Source organism: Alosa alosa, chromosome 7 (genome assembly GCF_017589495.1).
Source record: "Alosa alosa isolate M-15738 ecotype Scorff River chromosome 7, AALO_Geno_1.1, whole genome shotgun sequence".
Lineage (NCBI taxonomy): Eukaryota > Metazoa > Chordata > Actinopteri > Clupeiformes > Clupeidae > Alosa > Alosa alosa.
The window spans coordinates 38,727-55,848 of NC_063195.1; the positions used below are offsets into that span (position 1 = coordinate 38,727).

The following is a 17,122-nucleotide window of genomic DNA, read 5'->3' on the forward strand; positions in this document are numbered from 1 at the left end:
CAAATTGCACGCATTACAATGGGAAACATAATTAGAATAAAGATATTGCGAAATGCTGTACATCTCATGTCAACAGTCATATTGGCAGGTGCACGCACCATCCTTCTATCATTCATGAACGCACACCAGCGCACGTCCATGCAAAGCATTACAAATTGCACGATTACAATGGGAAACATAATTAGAATAAAGATATTGCGAAATGCTGTACATCTCATGATGAGTAGTTATTCACCATCATTTGCAAATTGGTAATGACGGTTAAAAGTGATTAGGGGAGAGGCGAGAGACACGATGGAGCACAGCTGAAGACGACTGTCACGAGATATAAGCAACTCCTCTGCAGGATAAATGTTGTTTTATTCAGTCATTTGAGCAATATTAGGTAAATGTTGCTTTTTCCAGCCTATGTTTTTCGATGGTAACCCATTGTCAGTCAATAGTGAAAGTAACTGCATATAACTGTTTCGCTTTGACTGACACCTTGGTGAAGTTAGTTTCTACTTTGCCAATGAGTTCAAATAATAGACGAGTGCAAATGCGTGAAGGCTATGCTAGATTTTAGTAATGCATGGTTTAAGAATGTCTATTTCATACGGTCTCAAGCAGCCTCCTTCAAATGCGCCGTTGAATGCCAAAATACCCGATGCATTTATTTGACATATTGGCGCTTATGCGCAAGTTAAAGGGAATGCCAGATGTCATTCTCATTGGTTTAAAATGATGTTACGCCCAAACACACCCATATGACTGATTAAAAACCTAGGAACACCTTTTGTTGCCATGCGCCCACTTTTGATAACTAAACCCCTCCCAATGTGAACTGGACATCCTACTAAATTTGAATAGACTTTTGACGAGTGACGATGCACTTTAGAATGTCATGATAGGGCCCTATATCTTTGAGAGAATTACTGACCTCAGTTTCTCCAGTTGGCAGTTTGGGTTTCTAAGACCAGAGAACAGCTCCTCTTCTGATGTTTGCAGATCACAGCCACTCATGTCCAACTCACTCAGTTGAGAAATATATGACTGCAGAATTGAGACCACAACCTCAGAGGAGCTGTGTTTGAGTCTACAGCTGATGAGTCTACAGCAAGAGAGGAAAACACTGTAAGCAACATGTCCTCTATACTCCTTACATTCCCAAATATGAAATGCCAGTGAATAAAAAGATGGACAGTTTTTGCTGTGCAAAATACAGACCTCACTTTACAGTCCTGATTCAGTGATTGATGGAGCAGTTCTTCTTCACAGTCCTGAAGCTCAGTGTCACTGATGTCCAGCTCTTTTAGGTGAGAGTTCGCCCACTGAAGGGTCACAGCCAGAAACCTTCCTCTCAGTTTACAGCCAACAAGTCTGTTAAAACATAAACCATGTAACAGAATCACAGAGAGTGAAATCAGAGACCAGTCAAGAGTGAAACACAGATGTTGTTATTGTTAATACACTCTACAGTTAACTGTGCTCTATATGGGGCACATCAGGAGGGAGTGTTATACTAATCAATCAGGTCTGTGACCAACTCTCTCACAACATTGGCACAACTACAAAAGCCAATGTTTCTCAAATGCATGTCTTGATTTCCGAATATGTGAATGTGTACTGACCTCAGTTTTTCAAGCTGGCAGTCTGGGTTTCTAAGACCAGAGAGCAGCTTCTCTTCTGATGTTTGCAGATCACAGCCACTCATGTCCAACTCACTCAGTTGATAAATATATGACTGCAGAACTGAGACCACAACCTCAGAGGAGCTGTGTTTGAGTCTACAGCCAGTAAGTCTACACCAAGAGAGGAAAACACTATAAGCAACATGTCATCTATACTATATACATTCACAATTATGAAATTACAAAATAAAAATAAAAAACATGATGGCTGTTTATTACAGTTTTTTTCTTTCAACTGCTTACACATTAGATCTTTGCCATTTTTTTTAAACATAACAATCACTCAAACACCATATCCCCACACCAAGTCTGAAAACCAAAACCAAACACTAATTTTCAGTGTTTGACTAATTTTTCATAAAACACTTTTTGCAAAACACCACACACAAATCTCTACCTAACACACAAAACTGTAACAGGAAGTTACTTGATTGCATTGATCAAACACAACCTATCAAAAAGCCACTTATTCACCTCTTACTCTCACTTCTTCACACTCACTCCTCACATGTGCAAACACTCATTACTTTACTGAACACCATCCGATCTTTGCCTTACTATAGACCCTTTTAATATGTAGAGGATTTCCGGTTCAAACGTTCAAAACCAACACAGATGAAATGAAAATGAATCAGACTTTAGCGTAATGCGTAATAGTCACACGCACACACACACACACACACACACACACACACACACACACACACACACAAATATACATTTGTGGTAGATTTCCATTGAAAAAGGCCTAAGTACCACTCTGCAGTAAGAACTCAATCTCCTAAATAACACTCCGCAATAAGAACTGAATGTCCTGTTCCTCTAACAGTCATGCACTCACATATATGCCAAAAGTATGTCGCCGGATACCATGTCGTGAGTAAAAATGAGCCAACAAAATTACTTCTTGTTATGAAGTACTTCTTACTTCTACCTAATTACTTCTTGTGGCCTGTGTATTCACAACGAGTACAAATGGCAATGTAGATTAAGACAAGGTGATTTACTAGGCAGATATTGACTTGGGATACTGGGGCGAAGCACAGACGAAGCACTGCTACTTGGGTAGTCTTCCTAATGTCTCTGGTAGCCTATGTTATCTCACACAATGTTTCAGTAATTTAGGTTACATAAAAGGCAGTTAGATAGTGTTGGATATGAAAATTATGTTTATCAACTAGTAGGTCTAGCCTATTATACGGGGGAGACACTGATTCATAACATCTGACTAAACATCTAAATACATCCTATAAGGTGTCTGGGGAACACTGTGTGGGCAGGTGACGTTCCAAGCTTGGACTTTTGAATAATATTCAAAGAAAGGTAATTTGGAACGATATATACGTGAGACAAATGCTTGCTTTTGAGACAATATTTTTTATTACAATATTTTGAATGCTGTGTTTCATATTGCAGGAGATCTGTGACATTTTGCATTTTGTGTGAGCAACAATCGGATCTGTGCGTTTTGAAAATGTGTGTAATGGCGGCCTTACATTGTACGATTTTGGTCTGTTTTCACTGTCGGCGACTAAATTTCCAAAGTCGGACAGAAATCATGGAGTTGTACTGGAATGTGATGCGCGCCTCCCGTCCAACCAGATCGTTAAGTGTAAAGGTGCCAATCTTAAGCGGTTTTAAAAGCGATGGTTGGAGTAATTTCACCCTAGGGTCCTTTGCACCATGACCCGAGGCCAAACACCCTCCCAGAACCTTTTTTCCCCTTGGTCGAACCCTGGTCGAAAGTAAATAAGCTGTCAGAAACTAATGACGTTCTGCAGTCGAAGTGATGGAACCAACTTTTATCTAGTAAAATTACCCCACTAATAATGCCCTGAATGGTGCAAACTTCTGCAGTAGTACAACTATGACCTTTAGTCCAATAGCGAGGCATTAGAAAGTTTGTAAGTGCAACAGGAGTTTATTTAAATAAGACTTGCCTGATTATCTGCTACTATACCGCTGCATCGACGTTTCTTCCGTGATTTGGGAAAAGCCCGTAAAAGAGTGAAAGTTTTGAAGATTAGGATAGCCTATTTTAATAATGGCAATAAATTGTGCAAAGCCAACACTGATACACAGGTCAGTTTGTTGGCCACTCCAACATATTTTCCATAAACAGGTCAATGCCAATAAAAAATATTATGATAATGCACCTTACCATAGATCAAGCTGCTTCATGCAAAAGCATGACTTATGCTTATAGTTCTATTCCAACGTTGATTTCTACCCAACGTATAGTAAAAAGAAAAGACAAATTTAAAACTAGAAACCTAACAAATATTCGTTCCATACCTCAGCATATTCCTCAAAAACCAGAGGCATTTTCAGCTAACATGGGTTTACTAAATATAGGTGCACTTACTACCAAAACATTTGCAATCAATGATTTTTATTAGTGAAAAAATGTGGATTTTCTGTTTCTTGTTGAAACCTGGCTGACTTCAGACAATGAAGCTGTTCTTGTTGAAACTTGTCCCCAAATTATAATTTCTTCCACTCAATTAGACAAGGCAAGCGAAGTGGTGGAATTGCCTCCATTCTCTCAAACAAATATGGTTGCACTAGAGTCAACTTTTTGTCGCTTCCTTTGAGTATATTGCCCTCACTCTGAAGGCTGACCCAGCTGTACTTCTATTAACCTTACCCCGCCCTCTAAACTATGGACTGGCTTTCTCGACCAGTTTTCTGAACTTATGTCCTCATCATCACTAGCTATGATCGGATAATTGTAAATGGCGACTTTAATATTCATGTCAATAAGACAACTGATGCTAAAAGCCAGTAAGTTTCTTCATGTGTTGGACAGTTTAAAGGCTAAAGAAGCATGTTACAGGACCCACCCACAACCTTGGCAACACCCTCGATCTAGTCATTTCTAGGGATAGAAGTCACAGACTTATCAGTAAAAATATATAAATATGTCTGATCATTATTGTGTATCTTTTAATGTAGTACTACATACTCCAAAAATTTTTCCGAAATTTAAATCAAATGTGACTCTTGGACATTAGAGCAGAACAGCAGTTCATAGCTCTTATAGACTCCATTAATTTAGATATTTTACATCATCCCATTGATCAAATGGTACAGGCTCTCAATCGTGAATTATTAAGAGCTCTGCTTGACAGAGTGGCACCCTTAAAGACTAAAAAAGGCCCTGTAGCAAACTGACACCTTGGATGAACGAAAATATCCATGATCTAAAAAAGATCATGTAGGAAAGCTGAGAACATGGAGAAAACTAAGTTACAGGTTCACCGTGCCATTCTAAAAGAAAAAAAATAGCAAATTATAATAGAGCTATTTGAATGAGAGAAGGAACCACTTTTCTAAGGTAATTGCTTTGAAAACAGTGGAAACTCTAGGGTGTTGTTCTCTACCATTGATAGGGCTATTGCATCAAACACCTTTTGATACACTCAGTCAGGCATCCTCTCTAAGATCTGAAGAATTTGCAGACTTCTTCAAAAACAAAGTCATTTCTATAAGGAGGCTATTGGTAACACAAGTAATATGTTTGATAGTACACCCAAAAACAGCCCCAAAATTAAGGTCCTTTAGCACTATTACTCAATCTGAGCTTGGTAAAATTATAACTCAAACCGGCTCCTCAACCCTGTGTTGGCTGAACTGCACTGGCTTCCTATTTCTATAGAATTGATTTTAAGGTTATGTTAATTACTTACAAAGCTCTGAATGGCATAGCACCTTCATATATCTCTGAGCTTTTAATATCTTATCAACCACAAAGGAAACTTAGATCATCCAATTCTAATCTTTTAATCGTACCCAAAGTGCTCCACAAACAAAGTGGAGAAGCTGATTTATCCATTATGCCCCAAACTATGAAACACCCTGCCTCTGTACATCAAGCAGGTGCTTGAAGTTCAGTAAATATTTTAAAAAAGATCTGAAAACATGCCTGTACAGGAAAGCTTTTAGTTAACACATCTTATCCTGTAGACTACTTTTTTCAGATTATTCTACATCTGCTGCTATTGGAGCTTTAGCCATAAAGAAACAGATGGGCTCCCATTAAGTCAGGTTCTGCTCAAGGTTTCTTCCTGGAATATGGGAGTTTTTCCTTTTCACAGTTTCCATATGGCGTGCTTGTGGGGGGTAAGAGGGCTAGGGCTGCCAGTCTTATGACGTCATTTTCTATATTTTTGATATGTTGCTGAGTGGATCAAAAACGGCCCCAGCAATGAAGAAAAGTGATTGATAATGACTGACTGACTATTATTGTGTTACATGCTTCAAATGTAAAGCACTTTGAGCTGCATTCTGTGTATGAAAGGTGCTATACAAATAAAGCTTATTATTATACTTGATCAGTTTTATTCAAATGATGTTAACTCAAAGAACAATAATAAATACTACAAATATGGTATGTATATATTTGATCTCATACTGATGGCCAAACTATATTTATTTCTGATATCCACTCCAAGTACTTGGCTGTAAGTAACATGGCTCTGAATTAAGAAATTAACCCTTAAAACCCTAGACTGTTTTAAGGGCTAGGCTACCCAGATCTGCCACTATTTCATGTATTAATACTTGCATTGATTTCATTTTGATTTTTAAATAATACAAATACAAATAGTGTATTATAAAAATTCTTATATTTTGACATGTATCTCACCACTGCAAGCTGGCACATGTGTGCATAGGGCAGACTGTTCTGAATCTGGCAATATCATTGCCATGATGGAGGGATTCTCTGGGGCTGAGCAAATGTGAAAAATATGTGGTGTGTGCCTTATGGAAATAAATGCCATTTTTTTTATTTAGCCCTATGGCTACTCTATTTTTGGCCATTCTCACTACCTTTAGTTATAAGCAGTTATCCTGGTCATTGTAAGTGCCATTGACACTTTAGCCTAGTGGTGAGCAGTCTCACGGAGTAACAGACGGTCGCTGTTAGAAGTCCACCGAGTTGCGCATCTACACGATTGCCCACTACTTCAGACTGTGCTTCCAGTGATCTCCAGACTGCAGTCTACAAGGCCTAGCGTCAACGTGATCTCCAAACTGCCAGTGAATTCACTGGGTTGATCATTTGCTAACGTTAAAGAACTTTGTTGGCATATCGGTTGTGAAGACACTCTGAAGACACTCTCCTCTTTCTTCTGATATGCTTGCCATATCTATGCGATCACAGGTTCGCAAGTAATTCAAACAAGAGTAATGGGTGCGCAGGTGAACTGTAAATATGAATCAATTTTATTTAATTACATGATATTTATTTTTATTTTCATACTTGATCGCACAGACAAGTGTTTAGTCTCGTTGGAAAGCCCCACTTCTGCTGTCACGCCATTAAGGTTTCATCTCGCTGCGATGAACAGTTACGGAGCAATGTAACAAAGAATTCAGGCAAAGCGGCCTGCCTCTGCCTGACCAGCTATGGCAAGAACCACACGCAGTCAGCAAATTATGTATTTATAAAGTAACCTAGGCTAGGTCCTATTAGCCTACCTGGAGCCATCTGGAGATATGTGCCTAATATGCTTGCATTTCACCCGAATTTTATCGAAATATTCTTGTAACAGCGTTCCCGCGGGCATCCGATTATTTTTGATCAGCCCCACACATCAATGTCAGAGCCTAGGCTACCTAACAAGGACAGCCCAACACAGCTCACTTGGCTATGATTCGTGACACATTCTAACATCTTATTAGCATTAATGTTCAAACTCATCAACTCACCTGTTACTGAGGTTAAGTAGTAGGCTAGCCTAGTCTACTGTCAAGTGTTTTTAACAGATGACTTGAATTGTCCCGCTGCTGCTGCTGCTGCACTAGGCCTACTCACGATGTGATCAGAACCGTAGGCTACACTTCCTGACTGGGCCAATGGTCGTAGATAGAGTGCAGTAATTGGTTCAGTCCCTGCTTTGCAAAGTGTATTCGAAAACGGCAGCAATTCTTTTTTTTTTTTTCCTTTTCACTGAAGCGGGCTGGGGGGCCAGCAGGGTGGCCAAGCTTTGACCAGTGGTGGCCGTGGCCCCCCCTGGCCACCACGTAGCTCCGCCCCTGCCTATGAAAAATGCCCATCTGCATTCATGTAATGACAACAGACAACAGCCCACTATAACTCCTTCTCGTACTGTTTGGTCTCTTTATTGTCTTACAGATCAAGTAAAATCGTACAGTTTGCCCTCTAAGCCCAACGTGTAATCATTTTGTTGTGCAGTAAAATGTCTCATACAGCATCAAACAACTAAGCATTTTTAACCGACTGGTCACCTGATAAAGTTTTACGTTGTAGCCCAAGTCAATGACAGATAACGTGAGGAGGACCACATAGGCTACAAATAATTTCGGTAGAGTTTGCAATTGCAAATCTATGTGTTAAGACGAACGTTTTCTCTTGTATAGGTTTTGTTAAGCAACATAAATTAACACATTTTGGTCTCTTTGTTGTCTTAATTGTATATTGATTTACTAATTGCAGCACAAGTCAAATTTCATTCAACACGTGCGTGTAATTTTTTTTATAATTAAGTGTTCCACGTGCACTAAAAAGTGACCACCCCGAGCACCTGCCCCCCAAAATGTCTGTGCACGCCACTGGACGTGAACAATATAAAAACCAATACCTCTCTCCAACACCAAACAGGAAGGGGCAAAGTTAGTGACCTCTCTCCAACACCAAACAGGAAGGGGCAAAGTTAGTGACCTCTCTCCAACACCAAACAGGAAGGGGCAAAGTTAGTGACCTCTCTCCAACACCAAACAGGAAGGGGCAAAGTTAGTGACCTCTCTCCAACACCAAACTGGAAGGGGCAAAGTTAGTGACCTCTCTCCAACACCAAACAGGAAGGGGCAAAGTTAGTGACCTCTCTCCAACACCAAACTGGAAGGGGCAAAGTTAGTGACCTCTCTCCAACACCAAACAGGAAGGGGCAAAGTTAGTGACCTCTCTCCAACACCAAACTGGAAGGGGCAAAGTAGGCGACAGCTGTAGCCTATATGATTATTTGTTATTTCATTTCTTATAAATTATTAGTCGGCTATTCCAGGTGACAGAACAACTCTATATGTCTTAGGGATGTCACACATGAAACAATGCTGCAGAAACACGAAAAAATTACTTTGACATGAGTAGGCTATCATATGAGTTCCTGTTGATATGTAGTGCACGATGGAAATAATTTAAAGGAATCTAATAGCGGTCTTGTAAATAGTGATACTTCATGATCCCTAGTTGTTGCAAAATCATAGTCTGTGACTAGTCTGTGACTCAACAACTCTATCACTTGTCTTTATATGTGAGAGGGTCTGAGACTGTAGTCTTTCAAAAATCTTTTCCAAATCTTTGCAAAGTCTTTCAGTGTAAGGAGGGAATAAGCAACTGTAAAAAACTGTTTGAGCAAGCACCAGCCTCTCTGCAATGTGCAAAGAAGTACTGACCTCACTTTACAGTCTTGATTCAGTGGTTGATGGAGCAGTTCTCCTCCACAGTCCTGAAGCTCACTGTCACTGATGTCCAGCTCTCTTAGGTGGGAGTTTGCCCTCTGGTGAGCCAAGGCCAAAAATCTTCCCCTCAGTTTACAGCCAACAAGTCTGTAAAAACAAATACTGAAATCAAAGATAATACATCTACCAAGTGTAAAGCGACAGTGCTTGTATTGTCTGGTTAAAGGTGCTAAAAGCGATGTTACACAATTTCTAAGCTAAAACATTTTTGTCACATACTGCAAACATCATCTCACATCCGCTAGCTGCCTGTGCCCTGAATACACTGTAAAAAAATGCAGTCTCTGTGGACAACCCAGGCTCCAAAAATGGCAACAAAAACAACTTGGTCCAGCCTGGACCATAAAAACATAACAAACTGTTCCAGCCAAATTACCTAGGAGATCCATGTTTAGGAAAGTTTCAATTGCATGGGAGGGAGGGGGAGGGAGTAGCTGTTTTGTTTGAACATCAACAGAAATGGCGTTACCCAACATCTCTTAGAGCACCTTTAACACAGTCTACTTTTGATACCAGTGTCTGACAAACAGTCGACAATATTTCTGACCTTAGTTTTTCCAGTTTGCAGTTTGGACTCTGTAGAGAAGAGTATAGCTTTTCTCCTATCGTCTGCAGGTCATTCTGACTCAGGTCCAGCTCTCTTAAGGGACAGTTTTCAGACTGCAGAGCTGAGGTCACAATCTCACAGGACTTTTCTGTTAGCTTACAGCCAGCAAGTCTGCAGGAGAGGAAAAAGAGTATAAAAAGGTTAAGTGTCATGTTTAAATCTGCAGCAAAAGTGAGAGTAAAACACTAATGCTGTTATTTTCCAGTTAAGGCATTCTTCTTTTAAGGCGAGACACTACAGGTGAATAGGGTACATTTTTTAACAAGCAGATATCACTATGAAACTTCCCCAGTTGATTACTTACATTAATATGAGAAAAAAATGTATTACGAGTTTTCTGTAATTTAATGTTTACATATGCAAATTAGGTATTATCTAATTAAATATGCGCTAATTTGCATACATTTTAAGGCACGAAAACTGAGCATTGGATACAGCCAGGTTCAAGTATTAGATGGGGAAAAATTTACAGGTAGGGATTTATGAATATCTACTTTTGTTATCCTGTAAATCAGAATATGCTGTCAAAATCGATTTTTGCCATGTTTTTAGGCATAAAATGTCATGTAAGTCAGGCTAGGAATAATATATCAACAAACCTCTCTGTAAAAATCTTCGATAACACTTTACTTGACGGGTGAGTTCATAACACATTCATAGCAGCTGCCATAAACTGCACATAAAGCATTCATGACTGTTTGATGGTATGATGGTATGGCATAATGGTATTATGATTGTAGCAAGTTCAAAAAAATAGCGGAGACAAGCTGGCAGAGCCTGGCTGGGTGATACAGAGACATGCAATTGCACCGTGGAAGAGAGGCATAGTCGAGAGCTGTCCATCCAGTCTGCATGAGAAATTAAATAAATCACACACCGATCACGGCCAAGATTGACTTATTTTGCCACCCAACTAAGTGGGCTAGCCTATATCCTAATGTCCGTAGGCCTATAGTAGCCTAAACAATTTTTTTCTCTGTTTACAATGGTCAGGTCCATCTGGACCGGGAACGTCAGAGCCAGTCAGCTTTCTCTACTGCTCTGGACTACATGCGAGTTTTTTTTCTTGGCTAGTTTTTTTTTTTTGTTTACATAAAAACTTATTTAACCAGTCACAGCTGAAAATACATGTAAGTTACACAATCAACAAAATGTAAAATATTTAACCGCACCAATTTACTAATGTATCCTATCTGACGATTCTTCTCGTCAGCATTTATTGTCATCATTAACCATTCCCTTGGCTTCCCTTATGAGTTGTCTATTTAGACAGATGTCGGACACAGTGTTGTCCAAGTTGACTTTTACAAATGCTATTCGTCTAAAGTTCATCAGACATCTCCTTATTTTCACAGACACACGCACACGTGCGCACGCGCACGCACACATACACACACACACACACACACACACACTTACATATGGAGGCAAAACTTGAGAAAAAAACAACCTTCTTATTGCCACATTATTGTTAGCTCTCTCTCTCCCTCTCTCACACACACACTTACATTTTGGAGGCAACACCTGAGAAAAAAAAAGTTCACTTTTCATTTTCCTGAAGTGAACTATAAAATAACTGCCCCAATTTTTCTTTCAACTCTGCTGTTTTTGTAATGAATTTTTGTAATGCAGATTAAACATTGTTTTATTGTAAATTGTAATATTAAGTCTCATTGTGATTAAAGGAAAATGTTGACATACTGTAACTGGCATCCACCAAGCACTGCTTTCAAGCATCCACACAACGTAACTCATTTGAACCAGACCACCATCTAAGATAGGCTATCCTCAGCGTCAAACTCAATAATTCATGTAGTCTTTGACTTATACACAGGGAAAATGCACTAATTGGCAGAAATTAATAAACCCATTGCAGCCAAACTATGTTCTAGTATTACAGGCTAATGTACAAATAGTGATATTAACACCTGGGTGTTCAGTCGTCTCGTGTGTTGAACTGTGGAAATAAATAGACGAACAATTTTGGAATTTGCACTGAGATGTTGTCGGTAGCCATTGAATATTCCGCCATCAGAGATTGCTAACAGGTTTTTCAAAATATCTGGGAACTTTCCCGAGCTCTGAATGGCAGAGGATATCTACAGATCAATTCACACAATCATTGAAGTAGGCTGTATTATGGGCCATTATTTCTTGCTTTGTCAATTAACATAGAAGAGGCGAAGCGCAAGTTCAACAGCAAACAGGACTTTTTCAGCATGTATCAAACCATGTAGGCTAGCCCAATGAAGACCTATGTAAATAGACAAAACACTCGCATCAAAGCAGGGTGACTTCTTCGGACTTGCGAGTGCTGTCAAATCGATTGTATGTGGTTTGCTCATATAGTCTAGTGGTGTGGTGGCGAAGTTCAGTCATGCTGCGCTCAAGAGCGTAGGGTCGGTTTATGTCCAGTAGTAGCCTATATTTTAATTTAACGTCTTTAATGGTAAGAGATCGCACGGGGATGGATAATGAGCGTTGTTTAAGATTAAATTACAATGCCAGACACCTTCAGATATTAGATACCCCCTCAGATTTTTGACTTTGTTGTTTTCATGGGAGCCAGTCCTAAGGGAGCTCGGCTCCCTCTGGCTCCCACGTAATTCGAGCACTGCAGTTAAACATATGCAGTGGACCCATCCATAAGTTCAATAAATGTTCCTTTTTTAAATTGAAACTTGTAACATTTGTTCATTGTGTCATCATTGTGTCATTTTTATGATGTAAATTGAGGGAGCAAAAGCAGCAAAAGCAGTATCGGCTCCAAATATCGGCTCAAGAAAATCGACAGCCGATATGGGTCATCAGCTACGGCTGGTGAAAACAAATCGGTATCGGCACTAAAAAATCCATATTGGCCGATCCCTACTGTCAACACAGTCAACAATACTACTGACCTCAGTGTCTCCAGTTTGCAGTTTGGACTCTGGAGAGCAGAGAGCAGTTTTTCTCCTGATGTCTGCAGGTCATTCTGACTCAGGTCCAGCTCTCTTAAAGGGGAGTTTGCCGACTGCAGAGCTGATGCCACAATCTCACAGGACTTCTCTGTTAGCTTACAGTCCGCAAGTCTGCAACAGAGGCAAAAGACTATAATAAATTATACAGTCAGGGGAGATTTGAATGCACTTATCACAAACTAACACAGTCCAAGTTTGATTTATTCATCTGGCAAGTAAATATCACACCTGATCCCCTTCCAAACTGACAAAGCATGAGCAGTTATTCAAAGAAAAATGGAGTAAAATTGCAGTATCCAGTATCATCAATTATTGGTCAGCTTTAACACAAACTTTCAAAACTTCAACATGGCTCTGCTCACTCCGTGCTTTTAATCACACTAGTGTGCGTTTTGCAACACTGCACATGCACTCTTGTTTCCAAGATTCTGCTCTCAAACTCCGGCCATCTATCCCGTTTGTAGAGTTCAGGGTAGCTACTCAACCAATGTTGGTGGAACTGACTAATTTATTTTAGAGTATAATAAACAGCTATTAAATGTACAGTGGGTCCCAGTTAAAAATTGACACTTCATTCACGATCAAGGTGATTCACGCAGCTGGGTGAAATGTAAGTACAACTGCAGCCGCTTGGGGCAGCATAGTCCGCTGTATGCTCCACGGTCGAACCAGACGGGCGATTCGACAGCAAGGGCTGTGATTGGCCGAAGTTTTCAGTGCGCTTCTGTGTTTTTAGCAGCCCCTGCAACATGCTAGTCCACTGTAGCCACGCTTTGTACATAATGTTAAACATAGTTTTGGATTCAGTGGCAAGATTTTTGATTGTACAGTGCCTGTCTCAGTAATGTTTTAAAATGAGAGCTTCGGCCAGCTGGCAGTAGGCTACTTTGTCGGTAGTCATGAGAAGTTCGGCTTGCTAACAGAACATAAATATGCTGCCCAGAAACCTTGTGAATAGTTCTGATTTTTTTTACTATACTAACGAGGTTGAAATATAGACTTTGCCTACAGCATCTCCTTAACAGTAATGTTAACAAAATGACAGCATTCATATGACAAAGGAAAACGAATTCGGTCACTCAAGACTGTGCCACAGCAACCAGTGTAGGCTACAGTCCCACCCAATAGGCCTACTCGAAGCAGATAGCGTTGTCTGACGGTCAAGTGGGTTAATGCACGTATTTCCAGAACAGGTCTGCAACTTTCAGGCAGTTCTGAGTTCGAATCTAGGCAGGAGCAGAGCCATATAAAGGCCTGGGCCTATTGTTATCATTTTTTGCAAGTTGTTGCTCCTGGCAATACTTGTTTAGACGTTTGGTGATTAATTGATAGCTGTTTTTAGGACACGTTAAACGTTCTGTATAATGAGCGCATAAAACGACTGTTAAACGTTCCACATACTTGATGCACCCGACTGGTAGCGCGACAATGTGACGTCACAGAAGCGCCGTAACCATTTATACTTGCGCATCTTGGTCACGACACTAGTTGCAATATTCTCCTGAACAGAGGTGTCGCTGTTGTGAAAAGATTAACGCTAACTACGTTACACAGCAGAAGAAGCTGCATTAAGAAACACTAGTAGCAGAGAATGTAAACGGGCTCTGCTATTAGCTAGCCTTTGTGACGGTACTTCAGACTTTGGTTGCTACTATTCACAACTACCACCATCATTATCATCTAGTTTCCAAGGTGTGCGCACAGGTAGATAGATAGATAGATGGATATATAGATAGATACTTTAGTCATCCCGAGGGAAATTTTAATAATTTAAACAGTTTAGTTAGCTGGCTAGCTAGCTAGCAGCTGGCTGAGTTTGTGTAATTTCCTGAAGTGGAAAGAGATTTTGTTCAGGCCTTAATAGATATCCTTTGTTTGAAAATAAATCGTTTCTATTCTTTTCCTCTTAATTCCATGTGTTGCAACTCGCTGGTAACTTTGTTAACTTATCCAGCAAACTATTAAAAATTCACGACTGTATCAAAACACTGCAACTCTGCTTGCCCTCGAACTAGTCCATCTTCCTGTTTCTGCTTTGTCGCGCTCGTCTGAAAAAAAATTAGTGGTGCGCTACCCATAGACAGTAAAAGAAATGGACGAACAGACTCCGTCGTTTTCAATGGGAGGGCACTGAGTCAAATAGAACGATTTTTCAGTTGGTCCCCCAGTACTGCGCAGACTCACACTTAACTTTGTGACGTTAGCCATCAGAACTGAATCTTGTAACTCATATGATAGATACACAGAAATTTTTCTCACACTTCCTTCGCCTTCAAAGTCATCAAAGTTAAACATTTATTTATGTATTATTATTAATATCATCCTCACCTAGTCGTGTTAATGTTGAAGCTACCATACATGATCATCTTCAAAAACAGTCAACAAAACAAAAAGTTATAGCCTTGAAGCTAATCTTCTTTCCACTTTTCCGACCTGCGGTCAATCCATCGAAAACCTCTGTAATGATTAGCGCGCTTTAAAAAAAAAAATTAGGTTTACTTTTTTATTATTATTAGGTTGCCTCTGTGTAATGCTTTACATATTGGTCGTATGCTAGGGTTTGCTTATGAGTTACCGTCATAGTAAGGTGGACTGAGCTTCTTATCCAAACAATACGGTTATCTCCCCATGGGCGAAAAGAGAGATTACGCCAAAGCTAGCTTCCCTCCAACCTAACAAGCTAACCATTCTTCTTCACGGGTAACCAACGCTACGGACGAGGTAGTGGAGTCTGTTTTGCCTTTGTAGTGTTTATGTGGATTACACAGAAGCTACAATATCGGCACAGGATATATGTTATATGAAGTTATGGTATTTCAAAAAATCCTAGAATGAATGGACTTCTATGGGAGTTAGCAGAGAGGCGGTCCCTCTAGCCTACGCCGATTCTTCTACTTCCGGAATTCGCCTGCCCCTTTGAGGCCTACCCGCTACCTGGCTAAAATCCTTGGCCAGCAAGATCTACGCCAGTTTGATCGCCACAGTGTCACGCCACCGGTCGGTGCGCCGAATATGTAGAAGCCCTACAAGCTGTTCCAACTGTAGGCTACAATGATTGCAATACAAAAAATATGCACGCTAGTTTAGTTAGTTTTGTGGGATGTTTTGCACTTTTGCCTTATGTGTTTTCAGGTTTGAGGGCTTTTTGGCAAGATTGACCTTGGTTAGACTCTGCATATGTTATTTCTCCGTAGGCTATGGAAAATAAAGTCAATTTTCGACACACGTCTGTTATTAGTTCAATAACAAGTGTTACTTGTTAAAACATGTGACTAGTGAAACTCAAATGATTTTAGAAATATTTAGCCAAAGCCAAAAGTGTTAGAGAGGAGAGCGGTGGAAGCTCAGATGTCGCCTTTAATTTTCTTTATTCTTTATTATTAAACTTTGACTAACGTTTCAATGTTCGTTAGTCAAAAACATCGACACATGAAACGTTAGTCAAAGTTTAATAATGTTCTGCACCTTTTACTAAAGAATAAAGAAAATTAAGAAGACATCTGAGCTGCACCGGCCTCTCGCCTCTAAAACAGGGTGTCAAACATACGGCCCGCGGGCCATGTACGGCCATATGCGGGCGATGATTTTGAACGGCCCGCACGTCAGTCCCTCAACAACGAGAGAAAACTTCCCTTGTGTGTGTTTAATGTGTATCACACCAAATTGGCTCACCATACCTTCCCAACTATGCACAGTATCCCATTAGCTGCATGCCATCAGGCTATTTACAATTTTTTTTATCGCGTAAAGTTAGTGAACGTTATCAAAATTAACGCAAACACATTTTGTTTGAGCAGGAGACAGAATACGCACGCAGGCACAACTAGGCTACTTGTTGTTTTCTTTTACTCTGCTATCTATATATATGGTTATCAGCACACAATGTTGGGCTAATTCACTAGTTATGGATATCACAAGTTTAAACAACGAAAACAGAAAGGATGGAGGCAGCAAAGCTAGAGGAGTTATTCCAGATGGGCAAGAACAAGGTAGGCAATTGGTGTGCTTGTCAGAATGTTAGATTACAGCTGTTTAAAGCCAGACGTCACGGTACACTAGAACAAAACTAAAGGTAAATTTAGCTATAGGGCTGCATCAATTTGTCCAAATGAATAGGTCATCGTATACGTTGTTGTTGTATTATTGCATGTGGATATTGTTATGCTATGTAGGCTATTTTTTTTTGCAATGCACGGACCTAAAACCGGAAACAGACAAATATTGTACACGTGTAAATTTGTTTTTTGAGGGGGTGGGGTGGGTGGGTGTACGTACCATAGCGCTCTCTCTCTCTCACACACACACACACACACACACTCACTCACACACACACACACACACACACACACACACACACACACACACACACACACACACACACACACACACACACACAC

General features: G+C 40.1%; 1 pseudogene; it reads right to left on the bottom strand.

Annotated features, from left to right (window-relative positions):
- Positions 1-17,122, bottom strand: part of LOC125297503 — a 59,952-nt pseudogene that overhangs the window by 35,906 nt on the left and 6,924 nt on the right.